This window comes from Rattus norvegicus, chromosome 3, assembly GCF_036323735.1.
Source record: "Rattus norvegicus strain BN/NHsdMcwi chromosome 3, GRCr8, whole genome shotgun sequence".
Classification (NCBI taxonomy): Eukaryota; Metazoa; Chordata; class Mammalia; order Rodentia; family Muridae; genus Rattus; species Rattus norvegicus.
Window position 1 is genome coordinate 121,906,415 of NC_086021.1, and position 25,224 is coordinate 121,931,638.

Consider the following 25,224-nt stretch of genomic DNA (forward strand, 5'->3'; position numbering starts at 1 on the left):
GGTATTAGGTAAATAAAATTTTCTATATAAAAATCAGTAACACCAAAGTAAAAGAATATTTTGGTTAAAGAACATACAAAGAATATTTAAACTGTTACTTCACAATTGATAGGAATTAAAAATCTAGCTTTCAAGGCCTAACATGAAGAATAATTGCCTAACATGTGCAAGGCCCTGTGCTCAATGTTCAGTATCACAAAATACACACACTCTTCCATGGATCCTTATAAATACGGCTTAAAAATTTCTGTCCTTTGTTATACACACAGAGTGTTATCTTGATTATTATATAGGCTGATGTAACTTTGCTCTCTGACTTAGAAATAATAAACAGTGTTTATAGATAAAATTAATTTGTAAAATTATGAATTTTATGAATTGTCTCAAATATTCACAATAATTAAAAAGTTCATTATTATAAAATAAAAGTGGTAGTAGAATTTAATAAAGAAAAATTGATTTCATTTTTCAAGTTTCTCAAGTACTTTTTAGTTATAGTTTTTGTTAAAACCACATAGAGGATTATATTTGCCAAAATATAAATGCACATACAATTTTTCTCTGCTCCTTGTTACCTGGTCTTTAACACTGGAAACAGCATCTTTCCTGGAAAGTGTACTGTAGGCCAGATGCCTTACTGTACTTCTCAGTCACAGCATATTAAATATCTGTATGCCCCACTGTACCATCAATTTTGTGGACACAAAGATTGTCTCTTACAACTATATTAGTAATACTGGTTGCAAGAAGATATATCTGAAAGGCTACCAACGAAAGAAGTTTCATACCATTGCAGGTGAATTTAAGGAATCAGGAATGCTAGGATAGTCAGGAACTATCAATACTAAGAAGACGATAGATAGCTTCATAACGCCAAAGAGGCAAGGGAATACTGGTACCTTTAGATATGTGTACAGGTTGGAGTAATGAAAGCATTTAAAGAAGCTATATTCTTAGGTCATAGCCATTATCACGGGAATGCATCCAGACATGGAGTTTGCAGGGGAAGAAAGACCCTGATGCCTTTCCATCTGCCTTGCTGCCTCTTGCCAGAGCTTGCCACTGGCTTAAATTTTACCAATGGTGAGTGGTTGAAGGGACTCGTTGGCTGGATTCACTGAGATCTAGCTGTTTGGGACACAGAGCAAGAAAGGACAAAGGATTAGTCTCTGGAAAGTGTAAGAAGTCACACATGCTTCAAACTCAGTTACTCTCGGATTTCCTGGTTTAACTGGAGGTACCAGAAGATACTGGGTGAAAGAATATGTCTATGCATTAAAGTAAATTAACCCTGAGGCTTAGTTCAGGCCGTGCTTGTCTCCACTAGGAAAGTAAGTCACTTTAACAGGATGTCTTATTACTAAATATGGGTTTTAAGAGCCTTTTACTATTTATATTCTGTAGCTCAGAGTCGACTTTCGGAATTCCTATGAGGAACATGAAGAACTGAGGTAATTCCGTAACTGTGTGGGAGGGTTCAGATTTGTACACAACAACATGAAGCGACTCCTTTGGAAGTAGGTTGGAAAGGTGAGTCATAAATTATCTCCTGGCAGAGCATATGCAAGAGTCGGACCGACTGGCAATGGTTAGTGTCAACTGGAGCAAGCCACTGGGAGATGAGGACGATTACAAAGGTGACTGCTGGGTGTACTCATGATCTTTGTCGTGTTTCTATTAATGCTAAAGTCTCAACTTGGGCCCTTAAACTAAAAATTCTGTGGAATATTTAAGCAAGACTTTTTTTTTCTTTTTTTCGGAGCTGGGGACCGAACCCAGGGCCTTGCGCTCGCTAGGCAAGCGCTCTACCACTGAGCTAAATCCCCAACCCCTAAGCAAGACTTTTTACTGCAAGGTCTATAGTTAAATTTTACATTTCCTGTGTTAAACGTATTTTCTTTATTTTCTTTTTCTTTTGTTCTTTTATTGGATTTTTATTTATATTTCAAATGTTATCCCCTTTCCTGGTTTCCCTTCCAGAAACCTGCTATCCCATTACCCCTCCCCCTACCTCCATGAGGGTGCTCCCCTACTCATCCACCCACTCCCTCCCACCTCCCCATCCTGACATTCCCCTACACTAGGGCATCAAGCCTTGACCAAGGGCCTCTTGTCCCACTGATGCTCAATGAGGGCATATGCAGCTGGAGCTATAGGTCTATCACTGAGTGCCCTGGGGATGGTGGTTTAGTCCTTGGAAGCTCTGGAGGCAGGGGGGGTGGTCTGGTTGGTCATATTATTGTTCTTCTTATGGGGTTGCAAACTCCTTCAGCTCCTTCAGTCCTTTCTCTAATTCCTCTAATTCCCCGTTCTCAATTAAACCGTTGGCTGCAAGCATCCGACTCTATTTGTCATGCTCTGGCAGAGCCTCTCAGGTGACAGCTACATCAGGCTCCTGTCAGCATGCACTTCTTGGCATCTGCAATATTGTCTGGGTTTGGTGACTGTATATGGGATGGATACCCAGATAGGCAATCTCTGCCTTAGTCTCTGCTCCATACTTTGTCTCCATATTTCCTCAGGTGAGTATTTTTGTTTTCCCTTCTAGGAAGGACTGAAGTATCCACGGTTTGGTCTTCCTTTTTCTTGAGTTTCATGTTATCTGTGAATTGTATCTTGGGTATTCAGAGTTTTGGACTAATATCCACTTATCAGTGAGTGCTACCATGTGTGATTTTTTGTGATTGGGTTTCCTCACTCAGGATGATATTTTCTACTTCCATCCACTTGCCTATGAATTTCATAAAGGCGTTGTTTTTGATAGCTAAGTAGTATTCCATTGTGTACATGTACCACATTTTCTGTATCCATTCCTCCGTTGAAGAATATTTTCCAGCTTCTGGCTATTATAAATAAGGCTGCTATGAACATAGTGGAGCATGTGTCCTTGTTATATGTTGGAGCATCTTTTGGGTATATGCCCAGGAGTGGTATAGCTGGGTCCTCAGTTAGTACCTTGTCCAATTTTCTGAGGAACCACCAAACTGATTTCCAGATTGGTTGTACAGGCTTGCAACCCCACCAGCAATGGAAGAGTGTTCCTCTTTCTCCGATTTAGGTTAGAGACAGTTGAACAGGCACAGGCACAGTAGTTGACCACCCAAAAACCCAGTTCCCTGGAATCTACCTTGATAGTCAAATAGTTTTCCCTTTCCCTTTCCATGCTACCAAACAATGGATGTCTGGTGGAGGAATAATGTTACTGCTTAAATTTCTGGAAAGACTGTAAACAAACTCAATTCATTCTATGACTATTGGCCTGACAGGACTTTGTGTCACATATCATATGTGACAGTATTTTCTCTATCTAACTAGAGGTGAGAAATGTATACTATGAGACAACAATGGGACACTGTTTGCTTATGCTCAGTCCATATTATATTACTTACTTTTTGTTAGGTAACAGATTAAACCTACTTCTGAGTCTAGCACTTAACAATTACCCTTTTTCATTGGCTCAGTTTCTGTAGGTTAGAAGCTCAGCTGGGCTTCCCTAGGTGCCCTGGCTCAGGTTCTCTAACAGAAACTGAACCTCATGGAAAGACTTGATTGATGAAGGATCCATCTCCAAGCTCACCCATATCATTATTGATAGGAGTCTATTTTTTATGGAGTATTGGACTGAGGGCCTGAGCTCTTTGCTAGCCTGGATATTTCTGTCATGTTCATGCTCTTGGAGAATATTAAAAATGGGTGCCAGTAAGAACCCATCTTGATACTGTCTATTCATAAGTGTGTTCTTTCTAGCTCACGCTTCAGTTTTCATGAGAAAATGGATACACTATTCATTTTTATGTCTACCTCAGAGGCTGCCTCTATTACTTTCACCTTATCTATCCTTCTCTGGAATAATAGGGATTCTGTCTGGATTGCAACATTCACCCCTGTTGCACAGGTTTTTATTTGTTTGTTTGTTTGTTTGTGTTTGTATGTTTGTGTTTGTTGTTGTTGTTGAGATTTGCAGATGGGTGACTTGGACAGAAGGGAGAGAACACAAGGAGAAATCAGAAATTTCCTCACTTTCTTATTATCTTACATGTAGGGTTCTGAAATATCTGGGTTCCTTAGGAATACAGCTTCTGCCTCCTGGCTCATCCCCACAGCTCTAGAGCTCACTGAGTTCTGGTGAGTCTTGGTGTTACTATTCTCACATCCCATGTCCAGGAATAAGGATGTTTCAGCATTCTGGATTTTCCAGTGCTTGGATGCATTAGCATCTTATGATGACTTGAATTGCAACGTCTTTCTCATAGGCTTGGGTTTTTGAACCCTTGGTCCCCAGTTGGTGCCACTGTTTGAGGAATTTGCAGAGGTAAGGCTTGCTGTAGGAAGCTTGGCAACTGGGAAACCACAGAAAGTTTAAAGCCTTTGGTTTGCTTCCAGTTCCATCTCCTTCCTTTGTGAGCACAGAAAGAAGATTTCTCTGTTTTCTTTTCTGCCACCTACTTCCTTGTTCTTTACCCCCCTGTTTTTAACTCTCTTTTAGGAGTATAAGTAAAATAAACTTTCTTCCTTAAATTGCCTTTGGTAATGATACTTTATTGAAAGAAAACAAAGTTAACTAAGACATTTCTTCCTTTTGCTTGAACTCTATTCATCTATAAATGTTCTTTTCACTAAATCATTTTTATTTCTGTGATAAAACTTTAAATATCATGTGTCTTATAGAAGAGTTTTTACACACACACACACACACACACACACACACACACACACACACACACAGCCCTCATCTGACATAGCTAAGTAAGGGGAGGTGTGAGACACAGTCCCTACCCTAGGAACATTGCTAGGCCTTTGATCCCCACAAGGATGATGGCTGTTAGCTGGAAACTGATTTGCTGTCTCTTTATTTTCAGTCTTTCATTCTGGGGAATATACTTCCTCCATTAATCTGAGGTAATCATAAATGTAACAAACTAGTTCCCAGGAATGAGGAATAAATGGAGGTAGTCATGAGGCTGTGGAGGAAGATGAGGAACAAACCTTCTGATGGACCATGAGAAAGGATCTAGACAACAGAACCACAAACACCAAAAAGCATGCATGGTCCTTGTAGAAATACTTCATTGCCACACTTGGCCTTGAATTTGGAATTATGACTGTTGCATTAATTAGCCAGGGTGAACTTGAGGACATCAAGGATAGAAAGTTAAAGTGGTCTCAAGAAAAAAGTCTTGGCTTAGAAAAGAAAGAATTTATAAAATACAAGCAAATGATAGATGGGTTTATGATATAGGAAAAAGACTTGTATATGATCTAGAAATAAGGAGTATTAGAAGGAAAGTATATGAGGCCATGGGCTTGCTAGGATGAGGAAACAAAGGTTAGAGAATTAGCATGATATATAAGCATACAAAAGTTAGTACTTTGTTCTCCTGGTCGCTTGAGGGATTGGAGATGACAATGCCTAGAGAGATATCAGAAAGAGCTAGCTGCTTTACTTGCATAAATTTTAAAACTCTGTAAGAAATCCTTTTAACCTTAATAGTCCATCCCTTTCTATTCTTAAGTGGAAGTAGTTACTAAGGACTGCTGTCTGCTGTGCCAGGGTTCCACAGGAGCTGCGCCCAGACACCCGTGAGGAACAGGCTGTGTAAAACATAAGGAACTGTGATTTTGCTTTGTGTTTACTTTCTGGTTTTAGGAAGCATGGATTGGAACTAATGATCCAGTATTCATAGAATTTATGTAAATTTAAGGATTTCTAAAGATATTAATAATGGTCAAAGCCTTGAATATGTGACTTTAGTAAAGGAAAGCCTAGGTTCAGGCTCTCTGATCAGAAGGCAGAAGAATTATGAGAGAGGAGAAGGCAAAAGCATAAGAAGGAAGAAGGCAAAGGAATGAGAAGGGAGAAGGACGGATGGAGAAGAAAGGAATGGTGAGAATCCTCTGTAACAGAGAGCATACCTCGACTGCCAGCTTGCCTTCACTACTGACTCCAAGTCATTGAATTAGCACTGCTCCCATTCCTGCTTCTTTAGGTCCTTCCCCATGATGAGGCTAGTCCTTGGCACTGTACATCACACACACACACACACACACACACACACACACACACACACACACACCTTATTGCTTGACATAGTTGTCACAATTCAAATAGATGTGAATAGATTAGAGTGAAACTTATTTGAATAACATGGTAACAAGAGATTTTGAGTTAAATAAAAATCTGCATTGATGCTAAAACATGCATTTTATGCTTTGTCTAAGACCTTTAGGGAAAAACTATTTAAACTATCTTTGTGGAAAAGTGATAAATTTAAATTAGTAATTGTTCTTCTAGAAGGGGAAGAAAAGAGAATTATGCTTGAGTGAGGAGAGTAAGAATCTAACAGTATGCTGGACTTATTTTTCAGGGGATTACTAAGTTTATTGATGCAAAAATACAAAATAAACAATTAACTTAGTGATGTAGCTGAAGTGTGTTTTATACCATTACTCTACCTGAGCTTATTCTAACTGCATGCACTATGAAAATTAACCTATGAATTTTAAAATGGTGTTAATAATTTGGGAAAACGAAACTGAAATTTAAAAGCATTTAAAAATTTTACTCAAAAATACTTAAACGTTCTGTGAGAAACTGCAACCCACTGAAAAAGGACAGTCAAATATTTCCTAAGTTAGATTAGCTTACTCTGCAAGATATAATATTGTGGAAATTTGATATTTTCATTTTACTTTGTCGGGGCAAAGTACCATATTTTCTGTGATGCTGGCTTGTGTCCTTTTGCAACCATAGTAAAAAAAAATCCCCTTAATGTTCTGGGTTTTAATTTCCTTGTCAGTATGATGCAAATCCCAAAGACCATCTGTTTTCAGTAGGAAAAAAAATGTGTTGCACAGCCTTGCAAGTGATTTTTACAAAATTGACTTGCTCAATATTTTTGTACCTGCCCTTTGCTTCAAAATGTGTTATTTGAACAATGAATTTGTGGTTTTCAGTCCTCATGGCACATTTATGCTTACTTCCATGGGTAAGCATGTATGGAAACATTTGGAACTCTGGGAAAGAACATGGTAGGTGGACACTGGTTCGTTCAAAAGCATTGCATCCCAATTTATTGTAAGTGTAATTTTAGAAAGACCAATTACTCAGCTAGTTTATGTTTGTGTTTCTTTTCTATTTTTTTTCCTTTTTAATCTCTAGGAGTACCTTTCTTGTCTTAATTGACAATTTTAGTACTATAGCATTAGTACCAACATCTCTCATTAATACAACCTAAAATGGTTTTTCATAAGGCATAAAAATACCTAAAATAATGATGAGTCATCTTCATGATGGTTGTAATCAAGAAGACAATTAAAAAAATAAATGTGAATTAGGTGACCCAAACTAAAACTGTTCAATAAGAATCTCTGATACTAAAATCTTTGGTGTTTTAATTATGTCTGCTCTTCCTTGATGAACATACCTATAACGTGTGTCTTTAAAACTGCATAATCTAAGCTGTACTTAGAAACTGAAACTATCTTACAGCGTCCTTAACACTAAAACATCTAGAGAACTGTTTATTTAATAATAAAAATATCTTATACCATATCCTGCAAAGATATTTTTTCAAAAAACATGATAGTTGTGGAATAGTCTAAAGAAAAACTCCACAAATCCATCTATTTTTTCAAAAGTCAAAATATTATATTGGAAAATCTGTTACCCACTCACCTGCCAAGTTCTAAGATTAGAAATCTTTGTTTGCACTATAATAGATGACACAATTGAAAGCTTCCATTTCAGATGTTTCCGCTATAATTATTTTCTAAATTAAGAACTATTATAAGTCATCCAAGCTTACAGTACTAGAACCAATGCTTTGTGACTATTTCCCCCTTCATTTGTTTGTGTACATACATGCCCAACTCCCCACTAGACAGTGACTCAACAGTGCCTGCTCTCAGTATTGCTCATAGCTTTAAAAATATACAAACACATATACATTCTTATATACATTCTTGTGGCTCTGCTAACCAGGTTTTCCTGAGGAGGGAAACTGTGTTTTCTTCCTGTACAACCCTATCCTACCGTTTGTGATCTGAGGAGGAAAGAAGTGTGGTCGGGAATTCATACGGCCAATCCCGGCAGGAGGACAAAGACCCATGCTTTTATTATTTGTTACTCGTCTGAGCAAGAGTACTGGAGCCAGGAAACTGAGCTTTGAAACCTACTTTGCTATAAACACATGCTATTGCTGCAAGCCCACAGATGACATGCTGTTGGAGAATCATTATGTGGACAATACAAAATGCTATTCAAGGACTTTGATAATTATGAGACTACTCAATTTAGATATTAAAGGAACGGATAATTTGAAAACTTAAAATTATCTTATATGCAGAGTGTTTTGTGTGACATATATATGTGGACCATATTCAGGCAGTGCCTACAGAAGCTGGAAGAGAGTATCAAGCCTGGCACTGGAGTTCAGTCATGGACCACTGTGTATATGACAGGAATGTACTCTGGTCTTCTCCAGATCAGCAAATGCTCTTAACTTCTGAGTCACCTCTCCAAATCCAAGCTACAGCATTTTAAATGGGGGACAAATTTGATTAATCTTACGTTGTAGTCTCAATTTTACAATTCAAAATGTAGAACTAGCAAGGAAGCTGTTGTGACACGATTTGTTTTGTTGCCATTATCCTACATAGCTTGTATAAAAACATGTGTGTCTGCACCTACCCCTGAGTAATCATTCAGTAAGTATTCTTACTAAATTATTAATAGCACAGGGGCTTTTGCTCTAAGGACTGAAATATTTAGGGGAAATGTTTATTAAGAAGGAAAATTTTGCCTATTGAATGACTGTCTCCTATCTACCTTTCTTTGTTTTCTGCTCTTTAAAAAGGTGAATCAACCCTGTGTAGATGCAAAATTTTTCTTATCTTCTTTTTACTGATTATAGTTTCCCCTTCTCCAACTCTTCCCAGTTCTTACTCATCTTTCCTTCCCTGTAGATCTACACCCTTTCTTTTAAAATTATCTTTATGCATTTGATTTGTACTTAATGTTTCCCTGCTTATGGTGTGGGGATATTCTGCTTGCACAAAAAAATAAAAAAAATGGAAAAGGGCCCTCTCATTTTAGTGTGCCGCTCTGAGGATGCTGACTCCTCTCATTCAAATGCTGCGGGAGTGGAGGGTAGCCATTACAGTGAAGATGAGGCAGCGGACATTTGAGTTCCATCCTGAACTCAATACAACGTGTAGAAAATGAACACTGGTTCAAGTTGAGGACACAAATGGCAACACTTGAAATAAATGGGAAGATTCAAACAGAAACCTATTAGAAATCTCGAAAGATAATTAACCCAAGGGTATCAAGCTCCCAGCACACAGTGGGAGAAGGTGGGCTGTGCAAACAGAAGTTGCATTTCCATGAGTGTGGCATAAGCAAGGAGCTAACGGTGTTTAGTCTTCTTCTGGAAAGATTTATTTATCATCATTTACATTTATTGACTGTAGACACTTTCTTTGTGCATCATGGCTGAAGGTTTCTTTTTTTTTTTTTCCTTTTTTCTTTTTTTCGGAGCTGGGGACCGAACCCAGGGCCTTCCGCTTGCTAGGCAAGGGCTCTACCACTGAGCTAAATCCCCATGGCTGAAGGTTTCTTTTTTTTTTCTTTCATGTAAATGCTCCGAGACTCCAGTTTTGCAACGAGCTCCCACCAGAATCTGGCTACTTCTGACCCTTGGTGTTTACACATTTTCTTTTGTACTGTGTCTTGCTTGTTAATTGTTTTCTTCAAAGGAAGACCATCTGGTACAATCATGGTCTATGCTTCCAGGAATATAGACCCGATTATTCTTCATTATTCTATCAGATTTTCTAGACAACATCAGCAAAAAAAAAAAAAATAACATTTGGGTAACAATTTTTTATTGTCTTTTGACTCTGAAGACTGAACAATAGAACCTGGAATCAAATACTTTCCACTGAACAATGATTATCTATTTTCCATATTTATGTTTGCCTTTATTATAGAGCTTTTCTGGGCGGCAGGAATTATGCTTTTGTGCCTTAAATAAAAACTGAACATTTTGTAAAACTTGAAAATTATGTTGTATAAATTTGGTCAATACAATTTCAAAAAACCCCCAAAAAATCTAAATAGTTGTTACAAATTTTCAGGATACCTTAATAAAAAATTCTACATAAATATTTGGAGGGGTATAGAAAATACTCTTGAGAAGATGCCCATAGATTCTGTGAAAATAAGTTATTTGCCCAATATAATTTGACTAATATCACTGAATAGGGTTCTATGACAGTCTTCAATTATCCAAGTCAACCTTCAGAAGAACAACAAATGTTTATGAAACAAGCAGAGAGAGAGAGAGAGAGAGAGAGAGAGAGAGAGAGAGAGAGAGGAGAGTTGACTGCAAAACAGAGTACATATCAATATGTGATGGTTTGTATATGCTTGGCCCAGGGAGTGACATTTTTTAGGAGGTGAGGCCCTGTTGGAGTAGATGTGTCTGTGGACATGGGTCACTTTAAGACCTTCACTCTAGCTGCCTGGAAGCCAATATTCTCCTAACAGCCTTCAGGTGAAGATGTGGACCTCCCAGCTCTGCCCTCTGTAGCACTCTAGGCTCTGCTTGACTCTACTCCACTGCTGCTGCTATTCTTGGTGATCATACCATGGTACGTGAATCTCCAATATTGGGATCTTCTGCTGCAACTAGACATCATCAATCCTCTCATAGATTCTCTTGATGGTTGCAAGCCTGTTTTGTTGCATGACCCTTTCAGTACTGAGCCATCAACTGCAACTGAGGCTGCACATTTACCAATGGTCTTCCCTGGACTCTCACAGTGCCAAGCCTCAGCTGCTCTCCATGACCCCTTCATACTTTCAAAACCAGTGATTCTTACATATCACCAAGTCCAGCTGCAGCGCAGGTACAATCTTGTCTATCTCTAGAACACAGCCTCTTTGTGCTCTCAGAAAACACTTGCCGGAAGATTTCATCTTAGTGATGCTGGCGTCTTCCTAATCACTCCTTTTTTCCTTTTTTTTTTTTTTTTTTTTTGCTCCACCTAACCAGTATCAATTGTCCCACTCGTCCCGTTTTGACTCTAAATCCAGAACTACATGGTTGAAGCTGCTGAGTTCTGCTGCTTGCTTGAATTGGGAAACCCCCCATCCCACCACCTTATTCTATTACAAGTTTTCTGTTTCCAACTCCCTCACTGCCTAAGCTTGGCTGTTCTGACACTTACTTTGTAAGTTTGTAGATTGACCTTAAACTCAGATGTCTATAATGGCTCTGTCTCCTGAATGCTGGGATTATAGTCATGTACCACCACGGCTGGATTTAAGGTTTTCCTCACCCAGAACTTGCTCTGCCCCAGACTGGCCTTGAACTCAGAGATCTGCTTGGCTTTGTCTCCTGGGATTACAGATGTGTACCACCATGCCTTAAATTTAGCTGGGTGGGCTCTTACTCCGAAATCTCACTCCCTTAATCTGTTATAGAATATAGGATGTAGTTCCATTCTACTTCCTGGTGGCCCTTTAACACTTGGACCATGCAGTCTGCATTTTTCCTTCCTCAGTTTGCTTCTTTTTATTAAAATACTCTTTATAAGAGGGAACATTATTAACCACACAACAGAATTTATACCAGACTGTTTGGAGGCTTCCTTTTTCAAAGCAATCTAAATCTCTTCACCTTTGCTGCAGGCAGACTCTTCAGACAATGGCAAAAAGCAGCCACATTTTCACCAAAATACCACAAAAATGGTCTCCATGCCACATACAGAACTGCTTCTCCACTGAAATCTCTTGGGTCAGGTCTGCACAGTTCAAATCATTTGCAGCAACAAAGTCTTCTATATTCTTCCTAGGACAGGCAATTAAGCCCCACTTAAGGGATTCCACTGTTTTCCAAATACAAAATCCCAAAATCCATATTCTTTGAAGCTAAAGCATGGTCAGGCCTATCAGCAATACCCCAGTCTCTGCTACCAACTTCTGTCTTAGTTAGGGTTTTTACTGCTATGAAACAGATACATACCATGACCAAGGCAACCTTTAACTTGGGCTAGTTTATAGGTTCAAAGGTTCAGTCCATTATCATCAAAGTGGGATCATGGCAATGTCCAGACAGGCACGGTGCAGGCAGAGCTGAGAGTTCTACATCTTCCTCTGAAGGCTGCTAGGAGAAGACTGGTTTCCAGGCAGCTAGGATGAGGGTCTTAAAGTCCACACCCACAGTGGCACACCTACTCCAACAGGGCCACACGTCCTAATAGTGCCCCTCCCTGGGCCAAGCATATACAAACCACCACACAATACAAGGACCCCAAGAAGATGTAGCAGCATTAGACGATAGAGGCCAGCAGCAAAATGACTGGCAAGAAGTGTAGCTAGAGAAGGGAAGAGCTAGAAGTTCTTGTGGAGCCTTCCTTGGGTGTGCAGTCTAGCCAGCATCTCCTTTTGGTCTCTAGAAATCCAAGAGAGTGTCTCTTGCTTTGTGCCACTGAGTTTGTGATAATTTGTTATAGCAGCCACAGAAAACTAACATACTGTCACATGTTCTCTTTAATTCATTAGATATAAGTAGACAGTGTGGAGTGAAACACACGTGAGAAAGAATGATTATCTGGTTTGTAACTATTTTATAGATTGATGATTGCCCTTCTCTGCCTATCATCACTCCAACCGTTTTACCTATCCCAGCAGAGCTTTGATTATTTAGTGTGAAGGCACGTTTAACTTCGTGCCCGTTCTTATCACCCCAAGCTCTCTAATTCACTAGTCAGGATATGATGCTATCTGTACCCCCGTGGCAATTTTACATATAAGCAAGACCTGCCAAATACTTCATAGAAGCAGTAGGGTCAGATAAGGAACACTTGGTGTTGGGAGAAAAGCAGTGGATTTGGAGTCTGGTACATCCAAATTTGAATTCTTGGTCTATTATGAGGTTTGAGACCTTTATCATCTCTGGGTTGTAGCTTCCTCCTGTGTGAAATAGGAATTTATAAACAGTGCCATATGTGATAAAAATTAAGTCTCATTTATATTTATAACCAGATTATAATGCTCCAAATCCACATTCCCTTCAGTAGCAGGATTTTTTTTTCTCTTCAGATCATCAAAATTTTCTGAGAATTTAGGCTTTGCTCCTTACCTGATAAGGGAGCAGCAGCAACCAACTGATGCGGACTGCAGAACTGCCAGCTACACAAAAGACTTGACTATCATCTGGGAGTGTCTGGTAGTACCTGCTGTTCCCTCTTCCTCTGTGGGATGATGGGTTTGAGTCTTAGGTCCCCATTTCAGAACTGGCCCCAAGCATCCAAGACTAGAGTTAAAATAAGATCTTGACTTAAGTAGCCAGAGGGTAGAGGATGTCCTTCCCTGTTAAACTTTACCTGTGGTACATTGGACAGTAGGCGTCAGGCATCAAAGACACAGGATGATATTACCCCTTGCTCTTTGATACTCTCAAACATACATATTTTCCCTTGGGCACAATCCCCAGGACTGAATTGGATGAATGGAGAATGAAGATGGCAAGAAAACTTTAGATAAACTCACAGCGGGCGAATCTGTTATGTTAGTTGGAAGCTGCCAGCTTTATTTAGGACAGCTTCTTAACCTTTGTAGATGCTATCAAGCAAGAGCTGTGATCTTGTATAAACCATTCCAAAACACAGCACTTGGTCCAAATTGAAATTTAATCTCAGGCTCTTTTTTCTTATTGAGTAGAATGTACCAAGTTTGTTAATGTTTTTCTTAGACCCTGTGATACTGCAAATTCTTCAGATTATATGTGATCTATGTGCCTGGAAGACACAGACCGGTAAACAGTCTTTGAAACATGTCATTAACAAGAAAAGAGGATGATTTGTCTTCTGAAAACATTTTCATTCCAAGAGAAGGTAACAGAAGCCTGGACTTCTTAAGAGGATACGGGAAGATAATTCTAAGGCAACTGCAGCAGGGTAAGATCGTGAAATACAAGTTTCACACAGATTTCAACCCATTAGGTAGCTTCAGAAAGAGAATTCAGATCTAGCGAAGTTGGTGGCTGAGCAATGAAATATGGCTCAGCTAACATGGTTTCTAAATTTAATGATTTTTAAAAATCAACTGAAAGTAAGTGGAGTTAGTGAGTTTGTTTAGATTTTTCATTGGAAACACAATGATAGATACCTTTTTCTTTCTACTACAATGAGTATACCCAAGGCTGGAAAATACAGCCGATAATATATCAGAGTGGACTCCAGTTTTTGAGCAATTTTTGAGACCCCATCCAAAGGACACATGGAACAACAGCACAAGAATAAGTTTTGCACAGACGTGGTACAATGAGTTGGTGTTGCAAATAGATTTCATTTTTGTTAAATACTGGTTGGTCACGGCTACCATAACAGAATACAGATTAGTATATTTAAACGATAGATACTAATTTGCTCCTGGTGCTGAGGTTAGAAATTCAAGATCAAGAGGCTGTGAGGTTTTGTTGTCTCTAAGGCATGTCTTCCTGCCTTGCAGATGGTCACTTACCTGTTATGTCACCCTGTGAAACACCCTTTGGACTGTGCAGTCCTGATTCCATTTTCGTGGGTGTTCAAAAGTTAGACAAGATTAAGACTTACCCACATGACTTTATTTAGGCTGAATAGCTGGTTGAAAGATTCTGTTCTTAATTGTGATCTCATTCTGTGTGATTGGAGTCTAGTATTTTCAAATGTTAATTTTAGGAGACTAATAGAAAGAGCACATGATATCTGAATTGAGTTGCTTTTATCTTCCTCTTACCAGTATAATCTCCTGTCCACATTTTGATAGTTGAGTAACCCCAAAGGCTCTACAGTTTGTGGAGGGACTGCATCTCATTTTCTTACATTAACTCGATGCCAGTAAAACTAGTGATGGGATGCTGTGTCCCAAACAAACAGCACAAAAGTCTTGATAATATAAAATAGGATTTGAAGAGCTTTTTCTCAATTTTAAATGTCACCACGGAGCAAGTAATAGAAATATTGAACATATGACTTTGAAAAGATTCATAATATTTACTTAATTGCATTTTCCTTTTAAGGAGAAAAATTGGTATCCAGGTTGTTCTTGGGAACGAAGAATTATACAAATGATATTTTAATCCTAGCACAGCTACTGATTTGCTATGTTATAAACACATCATAATATATTTACAAATCTGCCAGCTAAGTATAGAAATTGCAAGAGGAAAAGCACTGGGTTTACGTTATAATAGGCTAAAAGAGCAAACATTACACATTTATTTAGAAATAGCATGTTTATTGTTAACTTCCACTATTAAACTAACCCTCCCAAATAAAACATCTCTTATTGGTGTGTGTGTGTGTGTGTGTGTGTGTGTGTGTGTGTGTGTGTGTGTAAATGACCAAAGGTGGATACAAAAGGAGAGCTGAAGCATGGGCACAGAACCACAGCAACTAAAATTAATATTAGATATTAAGATGGTAAATATTTAGACCATAAATCTTGGAATATCAAGGTTATCTGAAGGTCAGCTCCGACATTTGTGCAAAAGGAGTATGAAAGAGATCAGTGTTGTTAATCTTCGTTCCTTACCAAAAAAATCTCTTTGCAAGAAAGTCAAGTAATTCGTGAGGATCTGTTTTTTTTTTTTTCAATTTTTTTTCTCAACCAGTGTTGAGCAAAATTAAAGACACTTAAATCCAGAAAATACACAGAGTAGCAGCCAAATTTTAACCCTATTGCACAACGTGTCAGAGGAACAACAGAAATAATTGCTGTCAGTTTGTACTTTTTTGACCAATAATTCTCTGCATTTCCTGCTAGTAACTTGAGTGATGCAAATGACCTTATTTTTACAGCATGCTTTTATTAAATAGTTTATTATTTTGGCAGACTAATAAAGATTTTGGTATTTGCTTTTATTTGCAATAATATTACCACCACATAAAAAAGGATTTTATGTTCTTTTTGAGGAACAAGGAGGATAAAAGTGGTGATGGATGGCACAACTGAGGCATCAGCAATGAGCTGGAAATGAGACACATAAATATGAAAGCAGAGCTAAGAAAATAGAACTGCACCCTTGGCCTTTCTTAAAAGAACACGCACACTTCATGGTTCATTCACACCGTTACAGAAACTCCTTTTGTTTCCAGTGAGTCAGAGACTGCACGCAAAAATCTGAAAATGCTATTTTTGCTCATTCAAAACTAACGGATTTCTTCTTTTTCAATTAGACTTATTCTGGGAAAATTCTTCCAAGCTTTATGAGGAGGTTTTGATTTGTAAGGAAAAAAATGGTGGACATGGTGACTGAAGGGGAATCATTTTTTTTATGAGTATTTAGTATGGATCACAGTAATGAAAGCTTAAACATGGTAGAATCTTTATACAGTCAATTGCAATCACAGAGTAAAAGTTCTAAATTAGATGACTGGGCAAACAGTGTGATATTAGTAGATCATAGTTGGAAGATAATACACTATTTGATGTAAACTTGGGAGATTATAGTGTTATATCTTGCCCATCACTGCATGGGTTTTATTTTTAAAAATGTGATTGCTTACATGTAACTTCTGTTTTTTTACTAATGTCCATGTATAAATTATGCGTGTCAGATATTAGATTTATTGTCAGAAGGATGTGTCTGGTATTGGTGTTATCTTTTTCATCATTAACTCTTTCCTCTATTGTACAGCTTAATTGTTATCATAAATGGAAACAGACTGTACCCAATAAACTAAAGGAAAAGGTGAGTGTCCTATGAGTGACCAGAACCTGACTTAGCACAAAAGGGCTTTTTCAGTTCAGTAATATTCAGATGTGGGACTTGTTTCCTTTTTGCACTGAACTACAGCCAGTAGAGGGAAAGAAGGAGAAAGTTAATATACGATGAGCTGAGAAAGCCACTGCTTCGTTATCGACAAGATTCGAATCTTCCAGAGGGAGAAAGCTCTACCATTTGGACCCTTTTCGCAGAGGCTTACAATAGACATGCTTCTGACAAGAGGTTGTTGGTAGCAGAACAGACTTAACAATTAATGGTATGCCAAGGCTGAGTTCAGAGAATTGCTTTACCCAATGCCAATCATTCATTCCTGGCAGTAACTCTTCACATCTTTCCTGGGATGCCATCCAACCACAGTGGCATCTAAAATATATCGAGCAGTGTTGTTACAGTTGGAGGTGAAATTGAAATTTGCGCCAAACAGAAGTGACAAATTCACATGGCTGAGTGTTGCCTAGCAATCAGGTCCAAGGGGGAATGTGGCAATTCTGCCTTTACCCATGAGTGTGTGGGAGCGGGGAAAAGAAACATTTACATTAGGCTTTGGATGGTTTCACAAGCGAAGCCAGGTACATAAAAGGCTTTCTTTTATTACCAGGGCATACAGAGAAGTCTGGGAAAGGGGACAGCAGGCTGGGGTTGGTGGCATAAGCAGCTTTAGAGGCTGAGGCTCTCAGCAGTGAACCTGGGGGATGGGGAGAGCAGCAGGGTGCCAAGATGCCAGACTTGATGCTCAAATTGATGGCAATTGGCCATCCTACTGCCTTTTGACTGCAGGCCTCTTGATGCACCTCTGTTCAGCTCTCACTTGGCAGCTGGGGGGACCCCAGGGTACAGTGAGCAAATGGCGGATTTCTCGTCTCAGAAATCCACCTGAAAGCAAAGTTCCCAGTGGGCAGCCTGACATAGGAGACATTGGAAGAAAAGGGGTACTAAGGCTGAAGTTCTTATTGTATGTACCTATTTATTTGGATGTCTTTTTGGTGGTGGTGTTGCTTTGAGGGGAGTTCCTCATCTTACCTGTTTTCTATTTGTCCCTGGGAAATAAAATTTGACATACCTGACCCTACCCTCAGGTGTATGAAATGACCATAAACTCAATCCTTCATGAATGGAGGGACATGGGGATAAATCAAAATAGCAGCCCTAAATTGAAGAGGCTTCAATGTACTGTTCGGCACTCATTCACAGAGATAATTTGAACGGGGGCTTCTACATTCTTTATTTAGAAGAGAGAGAGAGTTCTATAAATATGGAAATAGACAGCTCTGGTAATGAAAATGCCTGGGAGGTGTGGGCAGCTGCCATTGACCCTTTCTCTATGGTCAACATTGGTTGTTCTTTTTCTTTTGAACTGCTGGACCTCACCAACACCCTAAACCTACTGTTCCCATCTATATATTAAGCAAAAGTCTTCTGTTTTGCAGTGTCTCATCTCACAAGCCCGTTTTCACTGAGTCAGGTTTGAGTGAGTCCTTATCCTCAGTCTTACAAACCTTCAGCACCATGTTTATAGATGCTGATTAAACTTATCTGGAATCTACTATGTTCTAAGATCTCTAATACAGGATGATTTCTAAAGTAACATCAGACGAATGCAAAGTGCTATGAAAGCACTTTTGTTGCCCCTCCTTGTCTAGTGTTCACTTGACAATACATGTTTAATAAATGCCAGTACACAATTGGATGTACTGAATAAATGGGTGGATTGGTGATGACTAGCAAACAAACAAAACGCCATATCTGGGTTTAAAGTATTCGGGATTGGGAAGTCCTTAGTGGAAGAACACGGGCCGTACAGGCATGAGAATCGGGGTTTTGCTAGCTTAGCTCTTAGGTTAAATCCTGGCAGACAGGCCCATGCTTCAACCCCACCATCACGAGATGTTGAGTCTGATATGGAGGGCTCACTGGTTTGGAATCTAACTCAAGTGACAAACTTCATGTCCAGTGAGAGACCTTGCCTAAAATCAAATTAAATATGTAAGTGGAAGGTACTTGATATTGAACTTTGGCCTCCAAACATGCCTGCTTGTACAAGTGGCACACACACACATAACACATACACAGGCATGCTTGTATAAAATATGCACAAATAAATAATTAAGAGACTATTGCATCACAAATTTGTCAAATAATTGTAGTAACTAGGCATTTCTGACTCCTTTTTGTTATGTTAAATTTTTTAAAAATTTTTATTGGATTTTTAAATTTACATTTTCAATGTTATCTCCTTTCCTAGTTTCCTGTCCTCCATCCCATGCCCCCTCCCTCTTCTTCTATGAGGTTGTTCCCCCACCCAACCACCCACCCCTTCCCACCTCCCTGTCCTGACATTCCTCTACACTGGAGGGGTCCAGCCTTGGCAGGATGAAGGGCTTCTCCTTACATTGGTGCCCAACAAGGCCATCTTCTGTTACATATGGAGCTGGAGCCATGGGTCTGCCCATGTCTATTCTTTGGACAGTGGTTTAATCCCTGGGAGCTCTGGTTGGCTGGTATTGTTGTTCTTATGGGGTTGCAAACCCCTTTAGCTCCTTCCATCCTTCCATCCAGACAAATTTATGTATGTTTGAGGCCAGCCATGGAGGGTTGTCCACAGTGAGAACCTGCCCGAAGTTGTAGGAATTGCACATGAGATTCGCCCTCTACATTTTTAAAATGTATATAGAGTATTGTATACATAAGCACCAGGCTATACATCAGAGCTCTAGAATTCTTTTGTCCTGTATGACTTATGCTTTGTAGTTCCTGATTCATTTTAGCCTGCCCTACTTTTGCCTTTAGGAGTTTGCCTCAATTGACATAGCTCATATACGTGGGTCCATGCTGTAATACCTATGACACTTAACACAATGTCTCCCCAGCATTTCCATGTTGAATCACAGGGAGGATTCCCTTCTTTCTGAGGCTGAGTGATGGTCCCGGATATGTGTTCATTGTGTTCGCTCTGCCCATCCTCTTATGGGCATTTATAGTATTTCTGCATCTTAGCCGCTGTACCTAAAGTTTTAATGAATTTGAGAATGCAAATGAGTCTTCGAGACCCTGATTTCTATACTCTTGGATACTTATTCAGAAGAGGGAAGACAAGATCATACAGGAATCAAGAGCGGCTACCCATTCTGTATTGCCATCAGGAGTATGCACACATTCTGCATCCTCCACATTCCCCACCAGCTCTCTGCTGTTTGGTTTGGTTTATGATAGTTGACCATTCCATCGGGTATGAATTGAAAGTTCATTATGATTTTGATTTGTATTTCCTTCATGATTGGTAATATTGAATTTTCTAATACTGCTATCCATATTTATGTCTCCTTGGAGAATATTGTTTTATGTCCTTGGCCCATTTTTAATTCAGATTTTTAGTGTTCTTTGTTGTTGTTGTTGTTGTTGTTGAATTGTAGGAGTTGCTTATATTTCTAGATGCGAATGTCAATCACACGATTTTTAAATTTACCCTCCCATTGAGCAGAGTGTATCCTCTGTCTTCACTTTGCTCTCCCGCCCTGCCCCGTGTGTGTGTGTGTGTGTGTGTGTGTGTGTGTATGTGTGTGTGTGTGTGCGTGCGTGCACGTGCACATGCACGCACGCACCTTCTCCATGGATGGAGTTCTGACTTGTGTATTCTTTCTTTGGTTAAACCCATGCTTTTGGTATCAAAATTAAGACACCATTAGAAAGATAAATGTGAAGATTTCCATCACGTTTTACTGTTTAAACATTCTTCAATCTTTTTCATACATTAATGACAAGCTTCGCTATATTGCTCAGGATGGTTTCAAATTCATGTGTTCAAGAGAATCTCCTGATCTCAGGCTCCTGTGCACTTGAATCTGAAGGCATGTTTCACAGCCCCCAAATCCCGTTCAATTCTTACAGTTGTGCTTTTAAGAAATTCTGGATTGATATTTAAGTATGGTGTATGATTAGGATTTCACACCATTTTTCATGTCTATTTTTCTCTGTATCAGTTATTGGAGGCTGTCCTTTAATGGTTTATAGTTTTGGTTACGCTTATTAAAAATCTTTGTTTCTCTGTGACTCTGTTCTTTTTTCTCCAGACTATTAGGCTCTGTTGACTTTTATGTCTGTTTCTATATCAACATTTTTCTGTTTGTTATGATCTCTACAGATTCAGAAACTATTGAAATTAACAAGTATTATTTTTTCAAAGGATTTTAAAGAAATTCTATGTTATTTGTAATGTTATGCAAATTTTGGTATTATGGTTCTTTTTTAAAATAAAATTATTAATCTCTGTGGTGTGTGTGTGTGTGTGTGTGTGTGTGTGTGCGCATGTGTGTGTGCATGTGTGTAAGGATATGTATATGTGAGCCATGGCAGGAATATAGATTTCAGAGGACAACTTTACTGAGTCTTTTTTTCTAATTTTCTATGGATTCCAGAGGTAGAATTCAGGTCACCAGCTTGGGCAAAAAGTGAATTCTGTAGACCACTTGAAATAACATTTTCATTAATAATATTGTCTTCAAATCCATGAGACAAGATATATTTTATTTGAGGCTTTTGTAAATTGGATATGTAGCTTTAATTTTCTTTCAGTATTATTTGCTGTGAGTGTATAAGAACTCAATGCTTATCAATTTTGTGTCCCATTTTTCTGTGTTCATTTATTAGTTTATTGGTTTTTAGGATTTGGGTAGAATCTTTAGGGCTCTTTAGCCATAACGATTTTTAATGTCATTTGTAAGCAGAGGTAACTATATTGCTCTCTTTGGTTTTTACCTTTATAAATAAATAAAGTATTTAAGTCTCACACTCATGCATAAATATGTTTTTGCTGAATTGCAGAATTGTCTACTTCATATTTTTGAATTACAGGTAAGTCAAACTTAGGAGGATGAAACTTCACACACAGAAGGTACATTTATAGGGAAGCTTATTTCATTCTATGAGAAATAAACAGGGTCTGTTTTCATTATATTAAGATTTGTAAAATCATAAACAGAAACACCAAACACTACCCAGGAAAGAGATGCTAAATCCTATCTGTCACTGTCATTTTAGACTGCCCTTCCTCCACATGGGTGAGCTTCTCTTACCTTCACCTTTCCACTGCTGGGTGGCATTTGCCCATCTGTCATTTTACTCACAAAACAATGATGTCTCCATACCTCATACTTCTCTGGAGAAATGTACATATATTTTTGTCCCCGTCCTTTCCTTTTTATTAAAGTTATAATAGAGCAAGTAAGTTAAGAACAATATGACAAATGTTTTATATGTTAAATTCCTTACTCTGAACCCCAAAGGAAAATGCTGCTGTGGTTGTTTTCTGATTATTACATAGAGGCATTAAGAGATCGATCTAAATTCTTTCATCCAAAAATGTGAGAGATTTGAATTCAAACCCAGAGCTCAGCCTTTCTCCAGAGTGGTCTCAGATTACAACCTGCTGCCTCATTTTCTCTGTGCTACTCCTGCGCCACACTCCCTAAGTGGTAGAAATGCTCAGAGTGATAGCATCCCCCTTAGGAGCCTTCAGCAAATGACTGTGTGTGTTGCGAGTAGTTAAAGGCTCACACAAATACTCTGAGATGTAGCATCTGATTAAAAGATCTGAAATCTCAGAAATGAAGTTCTGAGGATATGAAGCAAGGCCCCTGGCTTGTTTTTATTTTTTAGCACATAGCATCAAACTCAGAGCCCAGTAATCTCAACCCAGGGTTATTTGGCTACTGAGAAACACTAAGCTATATTGAGTAATTCGTGGATTTTAAAGTTAATATTCCAAGGTGTCAAAGGAAAGTATTTATCTACAATTATAAGTCGACAGAGTGCTTGAAAAGATGTTTTTAAACCATTGGTTAGCATTCTTTAGGTCAATAAGATTGCAGACAGGTTCCTCAATACCCAGAAACCTCTTTGATTGACAGATAGAACTGTGTAACGAAATGGGAAACCAAATATTACTTAAATGCATTTAATATTAAAAGTATTTCTGGCATGGATGTTAAGAAGTATTATAAACCATAAAAGCTGTACTTGTCCATCTGATAAAATGTTGAAAGCTCTCAACTACTCATGTGATTTTTCAATTTTGAGTTAATTGAAGCTGGGCATGTTGGCACACTTCTTTAGTCCCAGCTCTTAGGAGGCACAGGCAGGAACATCTCTAGGAGTTCAATGCTAGCCTGGTCTACATACAAAGCTAGTTCCTGGCCAGTCATATTATATACACACTCCCTCAAAACAGACAGGCAGCCAAAAACATTAAGTGAACAGGTTCAAGTGTTGGTCTCCAAATATTCTCAGTTTTAAGCAAACGTCGCTGTTATTTGTCACCGAGCTACCTCTTACACCGACCGCCCTTTAATGCTGATTCTGCTGCTCAGCTTCTCTGACAAGTAATACGCAGTCGAAATTAGGTCACTGCAGGTAGATTTCCAGGAATTTAAGTCCAACCTGGTCTACATAAGAGAGTTCTTGGTCAACCAGGGCTACATAATAAGACTTTGTTTAAAAAAAAATCCCTCCCTCTCTAAAAAAAGAAAGGAAGGAAGAAAGGAAGGAAGGAAGATAGGAAGGAAGGAAGAGAAAAGAAAAGAGAAAAAGTATTGCCACTGAATGAATGTCTGTTTTACATGAAGGAAGATTGCTTTTCTAGTGAAAGCTGAGTACACTTAGTTTCTTTGGGCTGGAGTGTACATACAATCGAAGGTACTATACATAGGACGATTGCCAAGTTAAAAGACAGAATGAAAAGTCTGCAAATCCTGCTGGGGAATATTTCTTTATGTGCCTAATAGCTACAATGTACTCACAGATTTGTGCAGAATATAATTTGGCTTATACTATCTCTGGCTTCACTATAGCATTCAGCAGGGTGCTGAACCTGTGGTAGTTACTCAGTAAGATTCCTCAGCTGACTGCGTGGAAATGCAAAATAACCATCAATGTGGAGAACATCTCACAGAATTGACATTCCCACTGCTCTACAACTGTGTAAGCTCCTTGAACAAGTTACACATTGAAAATTATTTTCTCAATTTGTATAAAGGGATTTCCACCCAGATTTCTATAACACACATCAGTTAGAATTGTGTGTGCATGCTTCTGATGAATGCACACAGAATTGTTGACTATAAACTCAACAGTTTGCTCAATGGCTACAGGTAGATGATGCAAGACTGTACATGTGTGCTCCTTAGAAACTAAGTCCAGTGGGCTTTACTATTCCCATCTACAGAATGAAGTCAACATTTCAGTGATTAGTGGAGTCCACTGAAATTTTACTATTTGTATTTCTGAGACAGGAAATGTCAGTGATGTCATCAAATACTTTTTCGACTCCAATATTCTAATACAATACTGAATTAAACAGAAAACAATAATAGAAGACCATTGATAACTGAACAGAATGACTCTGGTCTTGTGGGTCTGTTTACAACATGACTAAGATCGACTGGTTTCAGTTAGAGGTGATGTTCATATTGGACTGCAATACTGTAGTGGGCATTTTATTAATTCAAATCTATGGGTTTTAGTAAGGTGCTAAATTTTTCGTTAGTGATTATCTTCTACTTTGGTGTCAAATTTCATTTTCAAAGCACAAAGTTAATAAAACATAGTAATTATTTATTCAGATTACATATGTGAGAAATGATGAAATGGAATATATAAAGTTGACACCTATGCATATTTCAGATTCTCTTTTCTTCCATTATTTTTCATGCCTGTGCAAGTTGAAGGTCTGAAACATCACTGACCTACGGAAGCCACCATTAAGTAGTTTACCATCAGCTTCAATATTAGCCCTAACAACATTGAGAATGAACTTATTAGAATGAAAAGTGCCAAGTTCGAAAGCCTAGCTAGTTTGTTTGTTTTGTTTTGTTCTGGTTTTTTTGCATCAAAGGGGAGTTTGCAGAACAAAACTTTCCTTGATACTCTGAGAGGGGAAGAATGGAAAAGAGTAAAGGAGTAAGAGTCCATCCCCACCCCCACTCTCGTGGGATTCTGAGTGAAATCTTTACAAGTTCTGAAATGGCGCTAGGAGCCCCTTACTTCTGGAGAAGTGGAGTTTGCAGCCTTTTACAGAATCTTTTGGCTTCCACCAACTTGAGGCAGGTACTGCCAGGCCCATCTAGGAGAAGTGAGACGAAGAAGATGAAACACCAGCGGCTTTGTTTTCAAGTTACAATTTCAATTCCAAATTCCTGGGTGAAAAATATATTCACATTTGGGGGGATTTCTCAAGAAAGAATACCTAACAACTATATTCGAAAAACTAAGAGAAGTAACACTATAACAATCCGAAGTCCATGCATAAAGTAGATTTTAATGTCCCAATAAAAACTTGGCTTTGACAAAGTTTTTGACTAACATTTGGAGACATTCTGTCTGTCAGTTGACGGAGAGATTTATTCTGGAGACATTTTGTGGCTTTGTCATTAAATTTATAATCAGTCTATCTTTT

General features: G+C 38.6%; 1 long non-coding RNA gene across 24 annotated transcripts in view; it reads left to right on the forward strand.

Annotated features, from left to right (window-relative positions):
- LOC102552721 (uncharacterized) overlaps window positions 1–25,224 on the forward strand; it is a 166,816-nt gene that overhangs the window by 107,658 nt on the left and 33,934 nt on the right. For 9 of the 24 annotated variants that reach the window (XR_010065315.1, XR_010065311.1, XR_010065320.1 and 6 more), the window contains 2 exons: window positions 1,405–16,145; window positions 16,689–16,742. This is a non-coding gene — a long non-coding RNA (uncharacterized LOC102552721). Of the gene's footprint in view, window positions 1–1,404; window positions 23,751–25,224 lie in introns of all 24 variants that reach the window. The other 15 variants (XR_010065324.1, XR_010065313.1, XR_010065326.1 and 12 more) reach the window with 12 other exon arrangements.